The sequence below is a fragment of the Monodon monoceros genome, unplaced genomic scaffold (genome assembly GCF_005190385.1).
Source record: "Monodon monoceros isolate NGI ecotype Baffin Bay Population unplaced genomic scaffold, NGI_Narwhal_1 Super_Scaffold_19, whole genome shotgun sequence".
NCBI lineage: Eukaryota > Metazoa > Chordata > Mammalia > Artiodactyla > Monodontidae > Monodon > Monodon monoceros.
In genome coordinates this window covers 15,162,067-15,183,258 of record NW_021703775.1, presented here as the reverse complement: position 1 = coordinate 15,183,258, position 21,192 = coordinate 15,162,067, and positions in this window count along the sequence as shown.

The following is a 21,192-nucleotide window of genomic DNA, read 5'->3' as shown; positions in this document are numbered from 1 at the left end:
TCCAGCTTTCTTAGGTGCACTAAAACTCAAATCCTAAATAGAGGAGCACATGTAGTGGTCTTTATATTCATTTTTTTTCCCATTCTTGTTTTTCATAAGCCCTTGCTATATATCTACTGTGTGCCAGGCTCTGTGTTCGGTTTTGAGTATACAAGTTTTAAAACTAGATGGTCCCTGGGGTTTCCCTGGTGGCACAGTGGTTAAGAATTCACCTGCCAATGCAGGGACACGGGTTCGAGCCCTGGTCTGGGAAGATCCCACATGCCACAGAGCAACTAAGCCCATGTGCCACAACTACTGAGCCTGTGCACCACAACTACTGAAGCCTGTGCACCTAGAGCCTGTGCTCTGCACCAAGAGAAGCCACTGCAATGAGAAGCCTGCGTGCCTCAATGAAGAGTAGCCCCTGCCCGCTGCAATTAGAGAAAGCCTGCATGAAACAATGAAGACCCAGCATGGCCAAAAAAATAAAATAATAAATTTTTTAAAAGACCAGTAGGATATTAGAAATGAAAAAAAGAATTATTAGCAATAGATTATGTATAAAGAAAAAAGAAAAAGGAAACAAACTAGATGGTCTCTGCCCTCAAGGAGTTCATAATATAAAGGTAGAAAACTGGGAGTTAACCAAGGGCAACTCAACACTGTGAAGTCTTGTGGCCAAGATGGTCCAGATATGCTGAGGAGTGACATCCAAACACAGCTCAGGGTGGTGCAGGGCATAAGATACCCACAAAGGCCAGGCATATTCTTGAGATGAGTTCTAAAGGATGAAAAAGAACCAACTAAGAAATGCCATGAAGAAATACAAATAGAAATATTTCTAGTTCTTAAATAAGAAGATTTTATTTGAGGAAATTCCCTGGTGGTCCAGTGGTTAGAACTCCACACTACCACTGCTGGGGGCTGGGGTTCAATCCCTGGTCAGGGAAGTAAGATCTTGCAAGACGTGGGGCACAGCCAAAAAAAAAGTTACTTGAAATTCTTCATTTAATTGAGCAATGTATATGTGAGTTCAAATCTTCAAATTGTTTTTAGCCACAAAGTTGCTTTGATATCCCGTCCCCAGTCCAGAAGGAATAGCTATTCTATTGGATGGGGGACATTAAAGGACTGTAAGACACATTCCTTGTCCTCAGACATAGGAAGGATGGCTTTTGAGAAGAGGGGAAATTTCAGCTCCACCTTGAAGAGGAGAAAAGAACTTTTAGTTGGAGTAGAAAGAGCAAGATTGAGGAGCGGGGAGATCAGGAAAAGTAAAATTTACATTTCAAGTGGAAACATCCTACTTTGTCTATGGAGATAAGATGTAAATTAATACAGAAAAGAAGTTTCTCTTGAAACTTTTGAAAGCTCAGAGGTGACAATGAAGATAAATTCTTCTATAACTGCTCCTACACCCATCAACAAATCCCAAAGGGTCCTGGCTGTCCTGGCAGTTGGGGCTGAGTTTCCCAGTGGAATTGACCCTGCATTACACATCTCCAAGTTCAACTTGATTTTTCTAGGACAGACTCAGCTTTGTGGTAAATCAGTGAAAACTAATTATAATAAACTGTATTACAAAGGAGGTAAGCTATTTGAACAGGTCAGAGTTGGCTAACTGTAGAAACAAAACTTTGTTAATCTAGTTGCAAACAATTCCTCTCTAAAAAAAAAAATTTTATAATAGAAGCCTGCCTTTAAAGGCTAATGGGAGTGAAGCCCCACTGTCTTCTGCATCGCTTAGACCACTTTTGAATTCCACAGCTTGTTCACTAATAAAACCAAATTACACGACAGGTAGTTAAAGGTACCTTCAGGAAACAGATGGCACATTCAAAAGAGGCGACTGAGGGGAGTATAAAGAAGGTTAGGATTAAGGAAACCAACAAGGGAGATGAATTACCCCCAAGGCTGCACCCCTAGATCTGAAGGGAGAGGGAGGGAGGGGAGGGGTTACCAGAACCCTGTAAGTCCTGTAGCTGAAGGAACCTGGTCCCTGCCAAGTTGTGCCATGCCATGGCATGGAGGGAGCCAGGGGAATAAATGCCCTGACCACTCCTAGCTCCCTGCCCCTGAGCTCCAGCCAGCACCTTGCCCTAGCCAAGTCAGAAACCAAATAGGAAAACAAACCCACTAACACCAGCCATATATGTCAGTTCCTGGGGGGGGGCAAAGCATACTGGAAAAGACAGAGGGTGAATTGTTTTTCATATTATTTTCCATTATAGGCTATTACGAGATATTGAGTATGGTTCCCTGTGCTATACAGTAAATCCTGTTGCTTATCTATCTTATGTATAGTAGTTTGTATCTGCTAATCCCATACTTCTAATTTATCCCTCTCCTCCTCCCTTTCCCCTTTAGTAACCACAAGTTTGTTTTCTATTTCTGTGAATCTGTTTCTGTTTAGTAAATAGAGTCATTTGTATTACTTTTTAGATTTCACATATATATATATATATATATATATATCATATAACATTTGTCTTTCTCTGTCTGACTTACTTCACTTAGTATGATAATCTCTAGGTCCATCCATGTTGCTGCAAATGACAATATTTCATTTTTTATTGCTAAGTAATATTTCATTTTATATATATGTGTGTGTGTGTATATATATATATTTATATACATTTACATATATATAAAACATCTTCTTAAGCCAATCATCTGTTGATGGCCTCTGGGTTGTTTCCATGTCTTGGCTACTGTAAATAGTGCTTCTATGAACATTGTGGTGCGTGTATCTTTTTGATCGCAGGATCATATGGTAGCTCTATTTTCAGTTTTTTAAGGAACCTCCATACTGTTCTCCATAGTGGCTGTACCAATTTACATTCCCACTAACAGTGCAAGAGGGTTCCCTTTTCTCCACACAGTAGAGGCTGAATTTGAGGAGTCAAGAGAGAGTATCTGTGAAGGATCAAAACTTGACTGTTGACTAGATATGAAAGTTTTCTTTCAGTATTTGAACTCTACATAGTTTCATACTAAATTTATTCACACATAAGCCTCTAAATTGTCCCTTTTTTGACCAACTTCTCTGATCTCACCCAGACTTCCAACAGCTGGCAGTATCTTGGTTAAAAATCTTCTGGTAGAAGCTTCCACAGCCTACACAAAGAAATTTCACCTCCTTATGATTAATGACCCCACATACCATGACTCCATCTACATTTCCAATTTTGTTTCCCACTACTTCTCTGCACATACCGAGAGCAGGTACACTGGATTTTTCACTGTTCCCTAAGGAATGGCTTTACTCACAATGTCCTCATCATTCAAAATCCAATTCCACGTTTAAGACTCAGTCCAAATTCTACCTTGTCCATGAAGCCTGCCCTAATTGTTTAAGCTGGTGGTAATCTCTCCCTCCTTTTCACATAGCCCTGTGGTTTAATATCTCTTGTTTACCTTAAAAACATTTATCTCCACCCCATACTTGATTCTAAGCTGTTTGAAGGTATAACAAGTGTCCCTCACCCTCGTATCTCTGTCCCTAGTCTGATGTCTTCTACATCATAGGCAACCATGAAGGCCTCCCTGGACTGCAATCATATTCATTAATTACAGATTTGAAAGAGCTCCTTTAGCTTTACTCCAAGAGCAACAAAAGAAATCAAAAGATTTATAGTTGTAGAGAGTAATATTTTGGCTAAACATAAGATTTTTTAATAACTAACCATTGGAACTCTACTTAATATTCTGTAATAACCTATATGAGAAAAGAATCTGGAAAAGAATGGATACATGTACACGTATAACTGAATCACTTTGCTGTACCCCTGAAACTAACACGACATTGTAAATCAACTATACTCCAATATAACATAACAATTAAGTTAAATTAAAAAACTAACTATGGGATGGTTTTACCCTCAGCTCCTGCTTAATGGGAATATTTCAGATCGTATATTTGCAGAGTAAAATTAGGCCATACCACAACTAAATTTAGCTAACTGGTAGCATTAGATATCATGGGAATTGTATAACCCAGAAAGTCTTATTAACTTTACTTTAAGAATATATATATATAAAACCAAGCAGGACCCTACTCCCTTCCCCATATCCTCTGCTTTAGCTCCTCTCTGCAGTACCTAGATAATAGCATCTGACACACACTTCCTGAGTTGTTTGACAGATGCTAAAACCACCACCAAACGGAAGAAATGAACTACTTGATGGTCATGAGTCCCCAGACCTATAGGTGCCTAAGGATTGATAATATTAACTGTTCTGTTACCTCAACATCAACCAATCAGAGAATTGTTCATGAGCTGATCTCATACCCTGTGACCCCTCTCCCTCACTTGGCTTTTAAAAATGCTTTGCTAAAATCCTTCAGGGATTTCCAGGTATTTTGAGCACAAGCCACCCATTCATTTTGCTTGGCCCTTCAATAAACATTTCCCTCCTCCAAACTCTGACATTTCAATTTGTTTGGCCTCACTGTGCAACAGTAACATATATAATGGGGATGAGTTCAAGGAACATATACCAAGTTTGCTTAACCCAATATCCCTTTGCTGGGAAAATTCTCTTCCTCCTTTATTTTTTTCCCACACTGTGGCAAACTGCTGGGAAAATTCTTAATCAGAAAAGGGGGCAAGAGACCTTCACAGAACCAGGACCCGTCTCCAAGTGCCAGAATTTATTATTAAGCTCTGTCCCACTAGATAATCTGTGATTCTTGGTAGGCAAGTGTTATACTGAAGTCTTTTCACTTACAATGACGAAAGGAAAATTTTTTGTAAGATTTAATAAGAATACCAGCTTCTTTAATGGTTTTCTATATGTGCTCAGGTAGCTCAGATACTGCCATCACAGCATAAAATTCCAGACTCTTTTGAATATATTTCATGCTTCTTTTTAATGACCTCATTAGACAAATCAGATTTTTTGCAAACAAGACAAAAAAAAATTATCTTACAGTGATTTGTGGCCTTCAGTGATCAGACAATACAGAATACATGCTTTTAGAATTGCCAACCTATTACAATAATGAGAGAAAAGGTGCAGACAGAATAAGAGCAAGATATTTACCTTACCCTTGAGGAGTTTATAATCTAGGTGTAGAGATGATATGAACCCAGAATATACAGCAGTGAATGAAAACATAACAGCTCATAACCAAGAAGCACTATGACATAGGAGGGTGGGAGGATAACGGCTTACAGTTAGAAGAGTAAGGTAGAGCCCCAGTTTTGCTTCTTCCTTGCTGTACATCTTCAGAACAGTTACCTAATCTCTCTGAGCTACTGAGTCCTCTTCTGGAATACTATTTGCCTTACAGAGCCATTTTGAGGATTTAATAGAGAGAGAATGTGTGTGAAAGAAAACTTGGTAAACTGTAAACCTCTGTACATACAAATCCATTCACTTCACAGACATTTATTGGAAGTTCACTATATGCCAAATACCATCCCCGGCACTACAGAGATCTGAAGATTTAAAAGATATAGTCCTTTCCCTCGGAGAGGTCAATGAAGCCAGGTGGTCTGACAGGCTTCCTTTGGAGGAAGAACTGGGAACTATGAGAACTGGGGTAATGAGAGGAATCAAGAAAGGAGAGTGAGACCTGAAACTTCTAGGTCTTGTAGGATATGTACAGTATAGAGAGTTATCAGTGAAAACAATGTTGCCTGCCTGTCATATCAGTAAACAAAGGATGTTACAGCCATCAAGCCATCACATTACAGCCAGCCCAATGGTGAGCCCTGAGGGAAATTAGGATAGAAACAGGATGCCCACTATCAAGCCATCAGCCACTGCAGCCACCTCACAGTGGTGCAGCCTGAGGAGACTCAGGATGAGAAAGCACAGGATACTGGCCCCAGATAGCTGAGGTGCAGATCAAAGGAATGATTTCAATGAGCCCAGACTCTTGCATATTCCCATACATAGAAAAGCGCTAAATTCCTTAAGATATGTGGTTTTCTTTAATTAACAATAACCTTTTGATGTTCCGACTACCTGGTCTTTGTTGCAAAAACCCCTCTATATCCTGGCTCCCCTCTTACCTCTTCAGAGCAGCCCCTCAGAGGTATCTAAGAGGCTGCGTCCTGGGCTTAAGTCCTCAGTGCCGTCTGCCAAATAAAACATAACTCTCAACTTTTAGGTTGTGCAATTTTTTCTCTATTGACAGAGTTTGGAAGAAAGAAGGGGTTTTTCAGGCAACGAGGATGTATCTCCTAGAGATGGGCAAGTCTGGCATTTCTTGAGTGCGGATCCTGCCTAGAAGAAAGAAAATAAACTATGTGTCTACTTCGAGACCAGGATTATTGAACTCAACCAATGCGAAGTAAAATAGTTGAATTATTCAGTTAAATCAATAGTAACACTTTAAGGTAAATGCATTTAAGCAAAAGAATCTGCTGACTATGCTCAGATTTGGAGAGGTCCCTGCTTGCTTAGGCCAAAGGAGTTCATCTAAGAAAAGCGAGCGGATACCAAGAAGTTAGTCAAAAAGGTGGTCTTAGAGGACTTCTGTGGCTCATTTAAGCTAAGCTGGCAAACAGACTCTGTCTCAACTGCCACTTCCCATCAGTAGGTAGCGTCTGCATGGAGCACCCCCTCCAGAAGAATGCTAAGGCTTTGTCTGAGCTCAGTGGGAGAGCCCTGTTGTGATACTATATTAATGGTTGCCTTGAACACTGGCTGACAGAGTAGGCACTCAAGCCTTCTCTTTGCCAGCCCTGCTTATACTTGTCCTAACTCCCTCCTGAGACCTGAGCATGGAGAAGTGAGGTTCAGAATAATGGCTCTGAAGGCTTTCACAGTCAGTTTCACTAGATTAGATTCAATAAAGCAGGAAAACCCTCATATCACCTACAATATTCACTAAAATGAAAAGATTTTCAACTGAGCTTTTAGCAAAGCAAACCACAGTTTTCATTAGAACCTCCTAGTAGAATAGAGTATAAATAGTATAAATGGAGGTTTTTGCTTTTACGAGGATAGCTCATCTAAGGACACAGATGAAGGGTTACTCCTGACCTTGAATAGCTCACAGCCTACTGGGAGAAAACAATATGAAAACAAATAATAACACAATAAACAAAGTGTTATATAACAACATTTTTCAAAGGGTTCAATGCCCTTACTTTGCTTAGGTTAATTTGAAGAGCAGTGGCACAGAAAGGAAACATCAAACCCATTTTCTCATCTCCAGGCTGAATCCACATACAAATATGTTTTCTAATGGGTCCTGGAGCAGTAGAGGGTTAATAGCAGGAGTCCCTCCCATTTTATGTTGGTCCAATTCATAACCTCTTGTCAGGGAGAAGCCCTCTCTTACTCTCTTTCCAGACTACCCCCAAATTCCTGGATAACCTCAACTCTAGAGTGAGATCACATAACTCACTGCCCATGTGTGAACGCCTCAGGCATAAAATCTTTGTAAAAATTTACCATGACAGAAGCAGCACGGTATGGATAAACAGAGAAGAAACGAGTTTAAAAGAGCAACGTTTCTCAATAGGCATGTTTCCCCTCTTCAGAATCATGGAGGCAAAATTCCCAGGGGCCCAAAACACCTACACTGTGGACAAGTGTGTTTTCTGATTCAAGATGGTCAGTATTGCTCCATGGAGCCAGAGCTGTGGAGAAGGACAGGAGATGGGCAGGGGATGAAGGACATGGGGAAAAACAGACAAGGAACTGACCTGGTTGTGCTAGCAACGGCTGGCCCAGCCCCTCCCAGGGGCCTGAGGCCAAGTGGCCTGTGACTGGATAGGGAGCAGCAGGAGACCAGCCACAGCTGCCACCTGGTGTTCTCAGGTCAAACAGCACCCGCAGCTTCTTGGCTGAGACTGACAGGAGGCACCTGCTACAGAAACTGCCTGTCTCAGGCAGAGGACAAAGAAGGACTCTGGTGGCACTTGCCTGGAGCACAGTCCTCAGAGGATCCCCCTGAGCTCAGTCAGAAAGAAATTAAACATCACCTGCCCAAGGGCTGGAAAGTTTTCCTGCCTTTCAGAAAGAAAAGAAAAAGCAACGTCTCCGAGAAAAACACACTCCCCAACTAACATAATGAAGAGTGAGAAAAACAAATGCAAGATACTGCCACTAGCTACTGGACACCTACTATGTGCCAAGCATTTTGCTAGGAGCTTTCCATGTGTTATGTTCCATGTTTTCACGTGTGATTAACCCCACTTTGTCCACAGAGAGACAGAAGGTGAGTGAGGTTAAGTCACATGTGCAACTGGCATAGTCAATAATGGTTGACTTGGGATCTGAATCCAAATGCAAATGATACCATATACTCTTTATTTTCTCATTTGGGGTCAAGTTGCCATCTAGTGTTTTTTTCATTTCAGCCTGAAAGTTTTCCTTTATTATTTTTTTATCAGGCAGGCCTGCCACTGATAAATTCTCTAAGCTCTTGCTGTTGTTTTTAGTATCATAATATCTTAATTTCTTGTTCATTTTTGATCACTCATTTTACCAGATATAAAACTCTTGGTTGACAGTCTTATTGTTTCTCCAGCATAGATCGTATTCTACACCACTTGGTCATTGTGCATAATGTCTGTTGCTAGTATTCTGTTGAGGGTTTTTGTGTCTAGATTCATAAGCTATATTGGTCTGTAATTTTCTTTCTTCTAGAGTTTTTGTCTGGTTTTGATATCAGGGTAATACTAGCCTCATAAAATAAGTTAGGAAGTATTGCTTCCTCCTCTATTTTTTGTAAGAGTTTATAAAGAATTGGTATTAATTCTTCTTTAAATATTTGGTAGCATTTACCAGTAAGCTCATCCGGTCCCAGGTTTTTCTTTGTGGGGAGTTTTTTTAAATTAATACTGCAATTTCTAGCTTCAGACTTTCTATTTCTTCCTGGCCAGTTTAGGTAGTATCTTTCTTTCTATGAATTTTTCCATTTCATCTAAGTTACCTAATCTTTGGCATACAACCATTCATATTACTCCCTTATCATTCTTTATGATTCTGTAAGTTTGGTAGTAATGTTCCCTTTCAGTTTTTACTTTAGTAATTTAGCTGCTCTCACCTTTTTCTTGGTCAATCTATCTAAAGATTCATGTATTTTATTGTTCTTTTTAAAATCCAACTTTTGTTTTAGTTAATATTCTCTATTGTTTTTCTATTCTCTATTTCATTTGTTTCTGTTGTGATTTTATTTTCTTTCTCCTGCTTACTTGAGTTCCATTACCTCTTCTTTTTCTAACTTCTGAAAACTGAAGTTTATGTTACTGTTTTGAGGTTTTTCTTCTTTTCTGATATAGGTATGTACCACTATAAATTTCTTTTCTGACCTAGGTATGTACCATATAGGTATGTACCACTACAAGCACTGTTTTAGCTGCATCCCATAAGTTTTGGTGTATTGTGTCTTCATTTTCATTCATCTCAAAGTGTTTTCTAACTCACCTTCAACCCATTGGGATTTTTTAGTAATATTTTGTTTAATTTCCACATATTTGTGGATTTCTCAAGTTTTTTCTGTTTCTCATTTCCAATTTCATCCATTGCAATCAAAGAACATACCTTGTAAGATTGCAATCCTTTTAAATTTATTAAGGGTTTTTTTTGGATTTTTTGGCCATGCAGCACAGCATGTGGGATCTTAGTTCCCCAACCAGGGATCAAAACCACGCCCCCTGCAGTGGAAGCATGGAGTCTTAACCACTGGACCACCGGGGTAAGTCCTAAGACTTGTTTTAAGGTGTAGCGTATAGATCATCCTGGAGAATGCTCTATGGGTACATGAGAAGAAAGTGTATTCTAATGTTGTTGGATGGAGTGATCTAGAGATGTCTATTAGAACTATGTTGTGTGTAGTGTTGCCAAGCTTTCTATTTCATTGTTGATCTTCTGCCTACTTTTTATTATTCATTATTGAAGTAGGGTATTGAAGTCTCTATTATTCTCTGTTCCTTCACTCAATGCAATCAGCTTTTACTTCCCATATTTTAACATTCTGTCTTAGGTGCATATATGGTTATGGTTACTATAACTTCCTGATGGATTAAAACTTTTATCATTATACATGATATGATAACATTTTATCTTTATCTCTTGTAACATTTTTAAAGTCTATTTTGTCTTATATTAGTATAGCCACTCCAGCTTTCTTATGGTTGCTTCTTGAATAATATATCTTTTTCCATTCGTTTGCTTTCAATCTTTGAATCTAAAGTATTTCTGCTGTAGATGGGATACAGATGGATCATGTTTATTTATCCAAGCTGACAATTTCTTCATTATGATTAGATTGTTTAATTCATTCACATTTAATGTTGCTATTGACATAATTTGATTTATATCTGGCATTTTACTTTTGTTTTCTGGACATCTCAGGTTTTTTATGTTCTTCTGTTTCTCCTTTACTGTGTTCTTTCTCATGAAGTGAATATTTTCTAGTGAAATGTTTTATTACCTTGAATGGTTTTTTTCAAATAATTTTCTTAGTGGTTGCTCCAGGGCTTTTAACATATATTTTTACTTACTGACTCTACTTCAAATTTATACTACCTTAATTCAAGTGAGATATAGAAATTTTACTCCTAATGCCTCTATTCCCTCTTACCCCTTTTTGTACTATTATTGGTACATATATATTACATTTATAGATGTTACAAACCCATCAATATTTTGTTATAATTTTTACTTCTATGTCTATAAAAGAAATTGAGAAGAGAAAGGGGAACAATTATATAGTTATAAAGTTTGTTATAGTTACCTTTTTATTTACCTTTTCTCATTCTTTTCATCTGTTCCTGTGGGTTTGAGTTATTATCTGGTATTATTTCTTTACTCCCAAGGTAGAGCCTCTACCCTGTGGTTGGGAACTAGATGAAGGAAGAGACCTAATGACCACACTCATCAGGAATTTAACCTCTTCAACTTGGAGTTGGAGGGGATGAGAAGTGGTAATTGCCTGCCGTTTTTAGTGAGACAGGTAAGTTTTAGTGAGAGCTGAGGGGAAAGGATGCCCCATCTTCTTGGCTACACCCACCCAGAATAGACCTTTAGTCAAGCTGAGCTGGGGTAAAGATAATGAGGAAGAGGGCCATGGATCAAATGCCAGAGACTCTCACTGTTGTTACAAAATTTTAGTGGGTTTTCTTGAGTGTGCTATTTCTTCATTTTTTGTATACGTGAAGGATTATTTCCAAAGACTTTACATTTTTTAAAATAGTTTTCACATCTCTGGTTATTTTGCTGAGGAATGAGTCTGTAGAGCTCCTCATGCTGCATTTTCAAAAGTGAACCCTCTCGTCCTATATTTTTACCATCTTTTTTTGTTACATACATCCCTTTTTTCTTCTTAAACATTTTTATTGTTCATTTATTGCTCTCTGGTTTGATCATATTGACAAGGCTTTGACAATTTTATTGATTATTTATAAGAAAAAGATTTTAGTTTGACTAAGCATCCTTTACTTTTTACTTTCTATTTTGTTAATTTCTGCATTCATCTGTACTGATTTCTCTCAGCATATGTCTATATCAATATTTTTCCTCTACATTTTTTTTTTCAGTACGTGAGCCCTCTCACTGTTGTGGCCTCTCCCGTTGTGGAGCACAGGCTCCGGACGCGCAGGCTCAGCGGCCATGGCTCACGGGCCCAGCCGCTCCGCGGCATGTGGAATCTTCCCGGACCGGGGCACGAACCTGTGTCCCCTGCATCGGCAGGCAGACTCTCAACCACTGCGCCAAAAGGGAAGCCCTCCTCTACATTTTTTGATGTACTTTGTTATGCTGTTTTAGCTTCTTGAGCTGAAATCTTAGCTCATTGATTTTCAGTCTTTCTTGTGTTCTAATAAATGAATTAAAACTATCAATTTTTCTCTGAATAATACTTTAACTTGAGACTTGATTCCACATATATATATAGTCCTCTTTTGTATTAAGCAACTCATGGATTCCATCTTAATTTATCTTTAAATCGTATGATGTTCAAAGGTTTTGTTTTGTTTTAGGTGAATTGACAGGGCTCTCTTTTATTTCAAATGTGAATGCATTTTAAATAATGATTCTAACCTTATGCTTTTTGCTTTGGGGAATTTGTTATGATTTTATTTGCAAACATCTACATGGCTACATTTTATAAAATTAAGGCACAGACTGTGGAGGTGCAGTTAATTTCAATAAAATTGACTTCTGGGGAGGAATCACTTTATGAGTTTCTTACAATATGCTGTGGATATAAACATTCTCAGTTTTCAGAGCTTTTGCCATTCTCAAGTATATATCAAAACTAATTCTGTCAGTAGCCTCTTTTTTGCTGCTTCCCAGCCTTTATGCCTTTTTCTAAGGTATAGCATAGGAATGATTTAAAAAAAAAGTCAGTGTCCTGTTTCCTTTTCTGGGATAGATCCATTATTCCTGTTTACAGTGAGGCTTATTAAAGAAAGATAAAATACTTGATTGCCTTTCACACAATTATGATGAAATTATAAAACATTAAGCAAAATGGCTAAGCAAACCCCAATCCAAGAGCTTCAGACATAGGATCTGCAGTTAAGAATAAGTAGAAAATTCACCCATGCATCATCCCACATGCCTAAAAGCAAGCTCACATCCCTTTCCACAAACAAGAGACCAGAGAGTAGAGGAGTTTATTAGTTACTAAAGAAATACCTCCTGGCCATGTTTAAGTGATTGGCCAAATACATTTTTCTTCAGAAACCAGTAACCCATCAGTCCTGGAAGTCAATCTCTTTGGCTAAACTACCACTTTACTTAAAAAGGCTTATGATTTAAGGAGCAACACTGGAGATAGCTATACTCAATGTAAAAAAAATGTATAGACATAAATATCTTTAAATTTAAATCAGATTCATAAGGGTGGTCAGATGGCAATTTACTATGACTTCCAAATGAGTATTAAAAATCCTTGAATAAAGCTGCATTGGAGGAAACATGATTTCAAGCAGCAAGGGTTGGGGGTCCTTCCCAAGGGACGCCCTTCCTAGGGTGCATTAGAGGAGAGCACAGAGTTCTCAAGAACTAAGAGAACTACTTGTAGATGGGGATAGTCCAGCTCAGACCCTAGACCTTTCAGGACTCCATTCTAAGTATCTGCTCATTAGGTTGGATACAAGGCAACTATACTCACACTGCCTACTGTGGCTTACTGATAATGTGCCAAAGGATCCTGGGGCATTTCCTGGGAGAGAGTAAGCATCTGGCCATCCTCACTTGCTCAGTCTCAAACTTTTCCATCCTTTGCCCCAGCCCTCAGGATACTGGTTGTATCTGGTGACAGACCATCATTCATTTGTTTGGGCTAATAATAATGACTTGACATTCTAGGGAGGATAAACACTTTACGTTTTAACATAGGATTCCTGGAAGTATAGTATATTATCTCAAATAAATAAATTTCTAAAGTTAGGATTTGGAAACACCAAAGCATTTCTCTGTTGGTTCTATATCACATTGTGGAGGTTACTTGGGACAAACACAAGGCCTCCTGTTCTGCTGGCTTCTTGCAGCTGAATTCCTCACTCACTGTCCCATAGCAAATACTAATTCAGTAGGCCCATCTCCTGAAGACATGTGACTAGGAATTTGCAGCATCACTGGCTCCATGGCTGAGCATCTCCATTTGCCAGGTGTAAACCATCTACAAAGTAAGGCACTGAATCATATCAATTGAGCAACAGTAACAGAGAACCACTTAGCATGCAGATAAGGACCATTGGCTTTTTCATGTGCAGCAAGAACTCCTCTCTTTTACTCTCTCTTTCAATGCCTAGCAGACATTTACCTAACCCTTAATCTATAAACCAAATATTCATAAGACTAATACTAACTGACATGTTATTGTTCATTTTAGTTTGCAATTGCCAGAGAAAGATAAACCACATACCTCTGTAATTTTGAAGTCAATATCAGGAAGTTCAGTGACCAGATCTCGCTTCAGTCATCCCTTGATACCCTTGTCACTGCCGTAATTCTGGATTGGCAGGACCATGAGGCATAACCAGGATGGTCATTCTGAAGGTGCATTCATCCCATGGGGAGGAACAAAATGGCTAAAAAGCATAGAAGTAGTGAAAGGCAGACTGCTCAGGAAAGAAGGGAGGAAATTGATCAACTGGATAACTTTGGTTGAATCCAATGCTCATTATGTGTGCTCATGATAGTATTTGTGTGCTCAAAAGTGGACAGTAATATGTGAGGCAGGCAAAAATCAAGTTATAGAAAGAAAGGGCTTCTAAAAAGGCAGGAGAATTTGTAGCAAGAATTTTGGATGAATTCATATACCATAAGGCAGCATTGCATTTTTAGCACCTTTCTCAAGAGGAAAAAGAAAAGTAACATTCTGTAGCTCTATATCAAGGGAATTTAGGAAGGATTGAATTATAATAAATGAATTTACATGAGGAATCGTTTTTATCAAACATGAATGCTTAAGATGAAAGAATAAGACATTATGCAACCAAAGAGAGCTAAGCCTCTTTAAAATAATCCTGTTAGAATGTGAATTTTAGGATCTGATAATTTATGAATGTCACCAATCCCTGGCCTGTAACCTGTATCTTCGACTCCATGACAGTCTATTCAAAAGAAGGAAATGCTCATTCCCAAATGTGTCTGAATTTACATTTCATCTACTTTCTCATTCCAAGTCCAGCAGCACGGGCAGAAAATACTGTCACCCTGAAATACACTCTAAGGGCCTATGTGAGTTCTGCGGGAGGCTGTGATGTGAACAGTGCTTAAAGGGCTCCCCACCACCATGACAACTCACATACAGCCCCACAGGATGACACAGAACATGGAATAGTGTCTTTCTTTTAATCCTAGCATTGCCCCAAGAAGTTCTTTGTTAACACAAACAAATACCCTCTTTTGGAGCAGTGGTATATTAAACCAATCACCCTACCAAAGTCAATCATTGATTAGTTCCTAAATAGGAACCTGAAAGAATATGACAAGGAAAATGTAAGTTTTAATGGTAGAGGAAGATATTGGTAAAAGTCTCGAAAGATGCTTCTCAAACTTGGCTGATCGTCACAGTCACCTGTAGGACATATTCAAAACACAGAATCTTGTACTCTCCTCAATGAAGTGCTGATTCATTAGCTCTGGAGTTTAATGACGAGTATGGTTTAGGGTCCAATTCAGGTCAGTCCTGGAAGGGTCTCAACAGTGGTGAGCCCTACGCAGCCATCAGGCAGCACCTAGGCAGTGGGCACACTTGAACACCAGTTACTCCTCTCCTCTCCCTTACAGGAGGGTCAGGGCATAAACACAAGGAACTAATGACAAGATGAGGGATCAAAGCATCAGCCTCATAAATGAAAGCCTGAAGTGCAAAAGGTAAAGCCCATTTACAAGCTTAATCAGCAAAATAGAGGCCAAGAACACGAGTCATGGGCAAGCACTGTCTTTTCAATGCATTAGCCTCCTCGCCTAGGTGATGAGGTCCAAGAGAAGTTAGCTTCCCACCAACTTCACCAATCAAATGTCATTCTTCTTGGGCAAAAGATGCAGTAAAGAGGTTACAAGAAGAAACAGAAATGTCACTCCAATGCCACCCCCATTCTGCTGGGAGGAAAGTGGATGTCTCCTTCTAGAAAAACATGAATTAAAAAAATACAATTTCTCTAACAAAGACCAACAGAGTTTACCTCTAGGATATGCCCATGGTCATATCAGCCCAGCACTCTGATTCTGGTGGGTATCACCAGAGGAGAAAAAGTGATGGGCAAGCTTGGCTTTGCCCTTGATCATATCCACAACGTGGAGGGGAGATATGCACCAAAACCAAAACAAAAGTGAAAACAACAAAAACAGAAGTAAATTGGAAGATTTATTAGACATCTTTCATCCAGTTTTAAAAAATGACCACAGCCTTTATGCCAGGTGTAAGCAAGTTGCTTCCCCCAACCCCTTAGGGTGAAGCCTGGTCTTGCCCGTGGGGACTCACCCAGCTCCAACACAGGACAAACCCAATTCCTGCCTCACAACGTCAGGCCCACTCCTTCCTTTTTTGTATGTGCCTATGTCTTACCAGCACTATTTTATGATTCAGTTCAATGCTTTTAAGGGGAAGATAAAACAAAAATAACGTAACATCAAATATCAAACCCTGAGGCGCATCAATGTAAGCATTGAGCAGCCTGTAAATATACATGGGAATGTGAGCCTGGGGAGAATGGGGATGCTGAGAAATGTTCACCAAGAATAAAACAGGGGCAGGCTCAGACAAGGTTTCAATGCTTTGAAAGTGTCCATGAAGACATGCAGGGGTCTCTCCTCTTACCATCCTCCTAGTCCCAACAATTTCTCGGTGACTCTTTCTCACTGCTCATCACCTTAGTGATTAATGGCTCTTCCATCTAAACCAAATTGACTATCGGCCATGTTTAAAAAAAACAAACAAAATCTAAACTTCCTAGCTTCTCCAACAAATGCAAACATTAAGAGAGGCTTCCAGATTTCTCTCTCCTCCTTAACTACCTTCCTAGATCCTCACTCTGTGAGAGCACCTATCGAAATCCTCAGCATCTCAATAGATAAACACAGCAACCCAGGGCAAACAAAAGCCCTGCCCTCCCTCCATGAATTGATGAATCTAGACTGGAGAGTCCAACATATTCACTCGATGAAGCTTTCAGTTAAGAACCAACAAGAAAGCTGAAGATGAACTCAAATATTAGAGAAATGAGAAACCTGTCATGTATTAAGCAAATATTTCCAATGCAAAATTCACCATGTGAAAATGAATGAAAATCTAAATGCTGCAAGATGAACTAGAAGCAGATGAATTCAAAAGAGAAAGCATGTACACTAAAAAAAAACAAAACAAAAGTTTAAAAGTGGGGCAGGAGGGGCACTTTACTTCTCTTCTACTAGCTGATAATAGTATCTGTTCACGATAATACTTTGATGGTTTGACCCTCTCAAGAGATGACCAAATGGAATTTTGATTTGATTCAGGATATATTTTAGGTGTTTTATATCTTTGGATTTTGAATATATTTCAATCCAGGTCCCATTCAAACTGGTTCCCTGGTTGGTTAAAACGGACAAAAAAGACAAATAGGTTTTATTTCTTTTGGAGGAAAAGTATATATTTAGAGTTCATTTATAAACTCAACAAATTAATAGGGTTAGTTCAGGCATTCAGGACGTAACCCACAGTTTCATTTAAGGTCAACTTCTACATAAGATTTAAAACTTAGAAAACTGTGACCATATTTTATGGATGTTTTATTTCTTGGCCTCACATTAGCCTCATATGATGGTGGCACACCCTTTTATAGGAGACAATAGGTCATTTTTATCTCTCCACATAAAAGTCGCATGACTTTTTTACCATAATGCTTTATTTACACCTCCCAATTATGATACACAACACTGGAATTATTGTATTTTATCCAAGAACGATTTGTAGCACACATAGGTAGGAGCTGACGGCTTAACTTATTTCTTTTCCAAAACCCTCACATCACTGCTTTCTCAATTGTAGTTCCATAAGTGTCATGTATCAGTGACTTTTTAAATATACCATATTTCTTCTTATGATGGCCACCTTACTCTACTCCTTAAATCTCTAGTTAGGGATAGTAAAGCTGACACAAAAATTACCACCATTCACCATTGCATTATAACAAAGATAAGATACACAGCCACATTTATTTATTGATTGATTGATTTTGCTTTTTTTCTTAAAATTATAGGCATTGCCAGACAGGGTTTTAAACAGAAAAACATAATATGACACAAAATTCTGAGGTTTAGAAAAATACTATTCCGAGCAGAATTTCTCTTCATGTCTATTATGACATATGTGAGGGTGCTTTTCTTTCAGGATCCTGGATAGCATTTCTGTCCTAGGGCATTTATCTTGTCCACATATTCCTAGTTTATCAAAGGAAGGATTTACGCAGCTCTGAAAGGCACCGTTAGTGCATTATTGCTTGGGTGCTTTCACATATAGCATGGAGATGGTAGCCATAAACCATGGAGAAGAGAGCAATTCTTCACAACAGTCCTTTAGGTGGGTAAAAACCACTCCTGGCCAACTCCACCCTAGATTACAGCACATGCCATGGCACAAATTCAAAAGCACAGGATCACAACTCATAAACAGTGACACACGTCCAGGGTATGCATATGCTGATTGCTCTAAGTTCCTCTGAAGGGATCTTCAGGTCCTGTCTTTCTCCCCGGTTTCACTGATGATTTCCTGAAGTTCTAAAAGACTACATATCTCTTATGTGGTTAATAATTATCCCTGATCCTTACTCCATCCTTGAGTCTCACCCTCATTCTTGACACCCACCCACTGTTCAAACACATCCTGAGGTTCCCTCCAAATGGATGCTGGTTTTGCCCAATGACTGACAACTTTTAAAAGGTGAAAGTTTAGTGGTTTGTTTTTCAGAGTATATCCAAATGTTCCCATATTAAAAATGACTGAATTAAACTATCCCTAAAACATGTCAAAATAAACAAGTTCCTGGATGCAGCTGGGAATTCTAATCTTGCCTAACACTCACCGGGACCTTGTACCACGGTAACTCACCCAGATCTTTCACAAAGCTCTCCCTCTCTTCCAGAATAATTCTCACCATCCTCTATCAAAACTCACCCATCATTGGTTACATCTACTTGAGGCCCAGTGCTGTGGTGATATAAGATATGATTGGAGCTGATATGTGTGTGGTTAGTAGGGAAATGCAAAGGAGGGATCATTTTTAATCACCAACTTTGCCCTTTGCAAACATTAAATAATTTACTATACACATACATAAAAATGTAAGGTATTACGGAACTCATTTTACAGATGAGAAAACTGAGGCCAGGATATTCATATTCATTCCCATATTCACTCATTTAATAAGTGAGAGAGCCAGAATTAAATGTAGTTTTGTCTGATTCTAGTATCTATGTCCTTTGTACTACATTATGCTAATTAATCCATTAATATTCTCAAAGAACATTTGCATTTTATCCAAAGCTTTAACATCTTAAAGAACATGAGTGGGCTCCATAATAAATGCAGGTTAAGAGAAAGAAATGTCTTTCCCCAGAGAACCAAGATGAACTTCCCATCAGGCCAACAGTAGGAGCAGAATATGAATGGCCCTCTATCAGCCTCATTCAGATTGCCTTCAGTGACGTTCCAACACATGTCTCTCTGGTTCATTCAAGGGTTGGAGGACAATGAGTCTAAGACTGCTGGCTGACTACCAATAAACTTTCTCTCCTCTCTAATAGTAATAGAATTTTGGGTTTTTTAAAAAGCTCAGTTCATGTCTGCCCAGAGGAAGAAAAAAAAAAAAAACTGTTTCTCAGGCTTCTTTGCAATTATATGGGGCCAGAGGCCTAAGTACTGCCTGATTAGGCCTAAAAAAATGATGTCACACCTCTAGAGACCAGTTGATATGTATCCCTTGCCCCAGCATTTCCTCCTTTCTGTAGACTGGAATGTAAACATGATGGCTGAAGTTGGGCAGCCATCTTGGGCCATTGGTTGACACTAGGAAGAGAAAGCACAAAAAAGTGCATCAACAAGTTGAGGGAGCCTGGCTTGCTCACAACTTGTAGAGCAGAGGCACCATAACTTAGACTGCCTGCATGCCTGCATACTTCCATCTCAAAGAAAAATAAACTTCTAGCTTACTTAGTTTGGATGACCTTTTTCAACAGATGAAACTAACAAGGAGGATTGATACTAAGTGTTCCCCAGTCTTGTGGGCTTTGTGAAAAATGATCTAGCCTAAGAGAGAGCAATTTTGTTCAATAAACTCTATCTTTGAATATGAAGATTCCAAAAAACGTTAATGAGGAGGAAAAAATTACAAAAATAATGAAATGAAATTACCTCATAGTGGCCTTTTTTTCCATTCTTAATGCAACCAGCATAATCTGAATACTGTTGTGTCATTCCCTATAACCAATGTATTAGCATAAATAGAACATTCAAGTGTATGTAATAATTATTCAATTATAATGATCAAAGGGAAGAGGCTGCTGAAAACCATCTCCGGTGCTGAATTCCTGCCTAAGAAAATATCATTACATTTTAAGAAAAGAGACCAATCTTGATGCCATTAACAGAAGTGTGCTATATTCAGAACTGTGTATCTACGTTCCTTAATAAGAAAGAATAAAACATCATTTTACCTTCTTAAGGGACAGAGAGAGATGGAATATTCCATCATCTCTGAGAGTTTTGTAACTATGACCACAAATCATTAACTTTAGGGGGATTTAGAAACAGATCTGGAGGCCTGACCCTAGGTTCAGAAGGTGAGATTACCTGGTTGGACCAGATTTAAAGTTCCCAAAGATGATGAAGCTGTATGTACTGTATGTCTCTGCAATTATATTTGGAACCAAGCCCAGAAGCCATGGTTCTTCATCCTCTGGGAATATCCCTTTGCCTCAGAAAGGTGTTGATTACAAGAAACTAAGAACAATGTACATTTTTGAAACATCATGAAAGCCTCTCTTTCAGGTCATGGTCCAGACGGTACAAAATCACCTAGGAAGCAACACTCTATCACTATTCCATACACCTTCTGTTGCAGACATGTGGGGAAGCAAAGTTGTGAGCTGCTCCAGGATTTCCCTGAAGCCAAAAATCTGTGCATTTCTTCTCTGGGCAGATTTTCAGCTGCTGTAGCCCAATTTAGGGAAGGCAGCTGTTGGCACATTTGGCCACACACCTAAATGGGAGTCTCTGGCACTCTGAACTAAAAAGTGACATTGCTGAGACAGCAGGAGAGAGTACACAAAAATGGGGGCCTTGGTAAGGACTAGGAAAATCAAAGCAGTTTTTCTAGATATTTTTTTTTTGAAAACTGTTGGCTAAGCCTAAAATCAGAAACAATCTCCTGAACAAGTGCTTCAGTGCTTGCATTTTGGAAGGGCAAGCTTCTGAAAGCATGTTAAGAGGCAGAAATAGACAATTCCATTGGCTCCTCCTTAAAAAAACGTAGAAAACATTTAATTTCAAGATACCTGCCCAGAGAAAACCATAATTCAAAAAGACGCATGCACCTGAATGTTCATTGCAGCACTATTTACAATAACCAGGTCATGGAAGCAACCTAAATGCCCATCAACAGACGAATGGATGAAGAAGATGTGGTACATATATACAATAGAATATTACCCAGTCATAAAAAGGAATGAAATTAGGTCATTTGTAGAGACGTGGATGGATCTAGAGACTGCCATACAGAATGAAGTAGATCAGAAAGAAAAAAACAA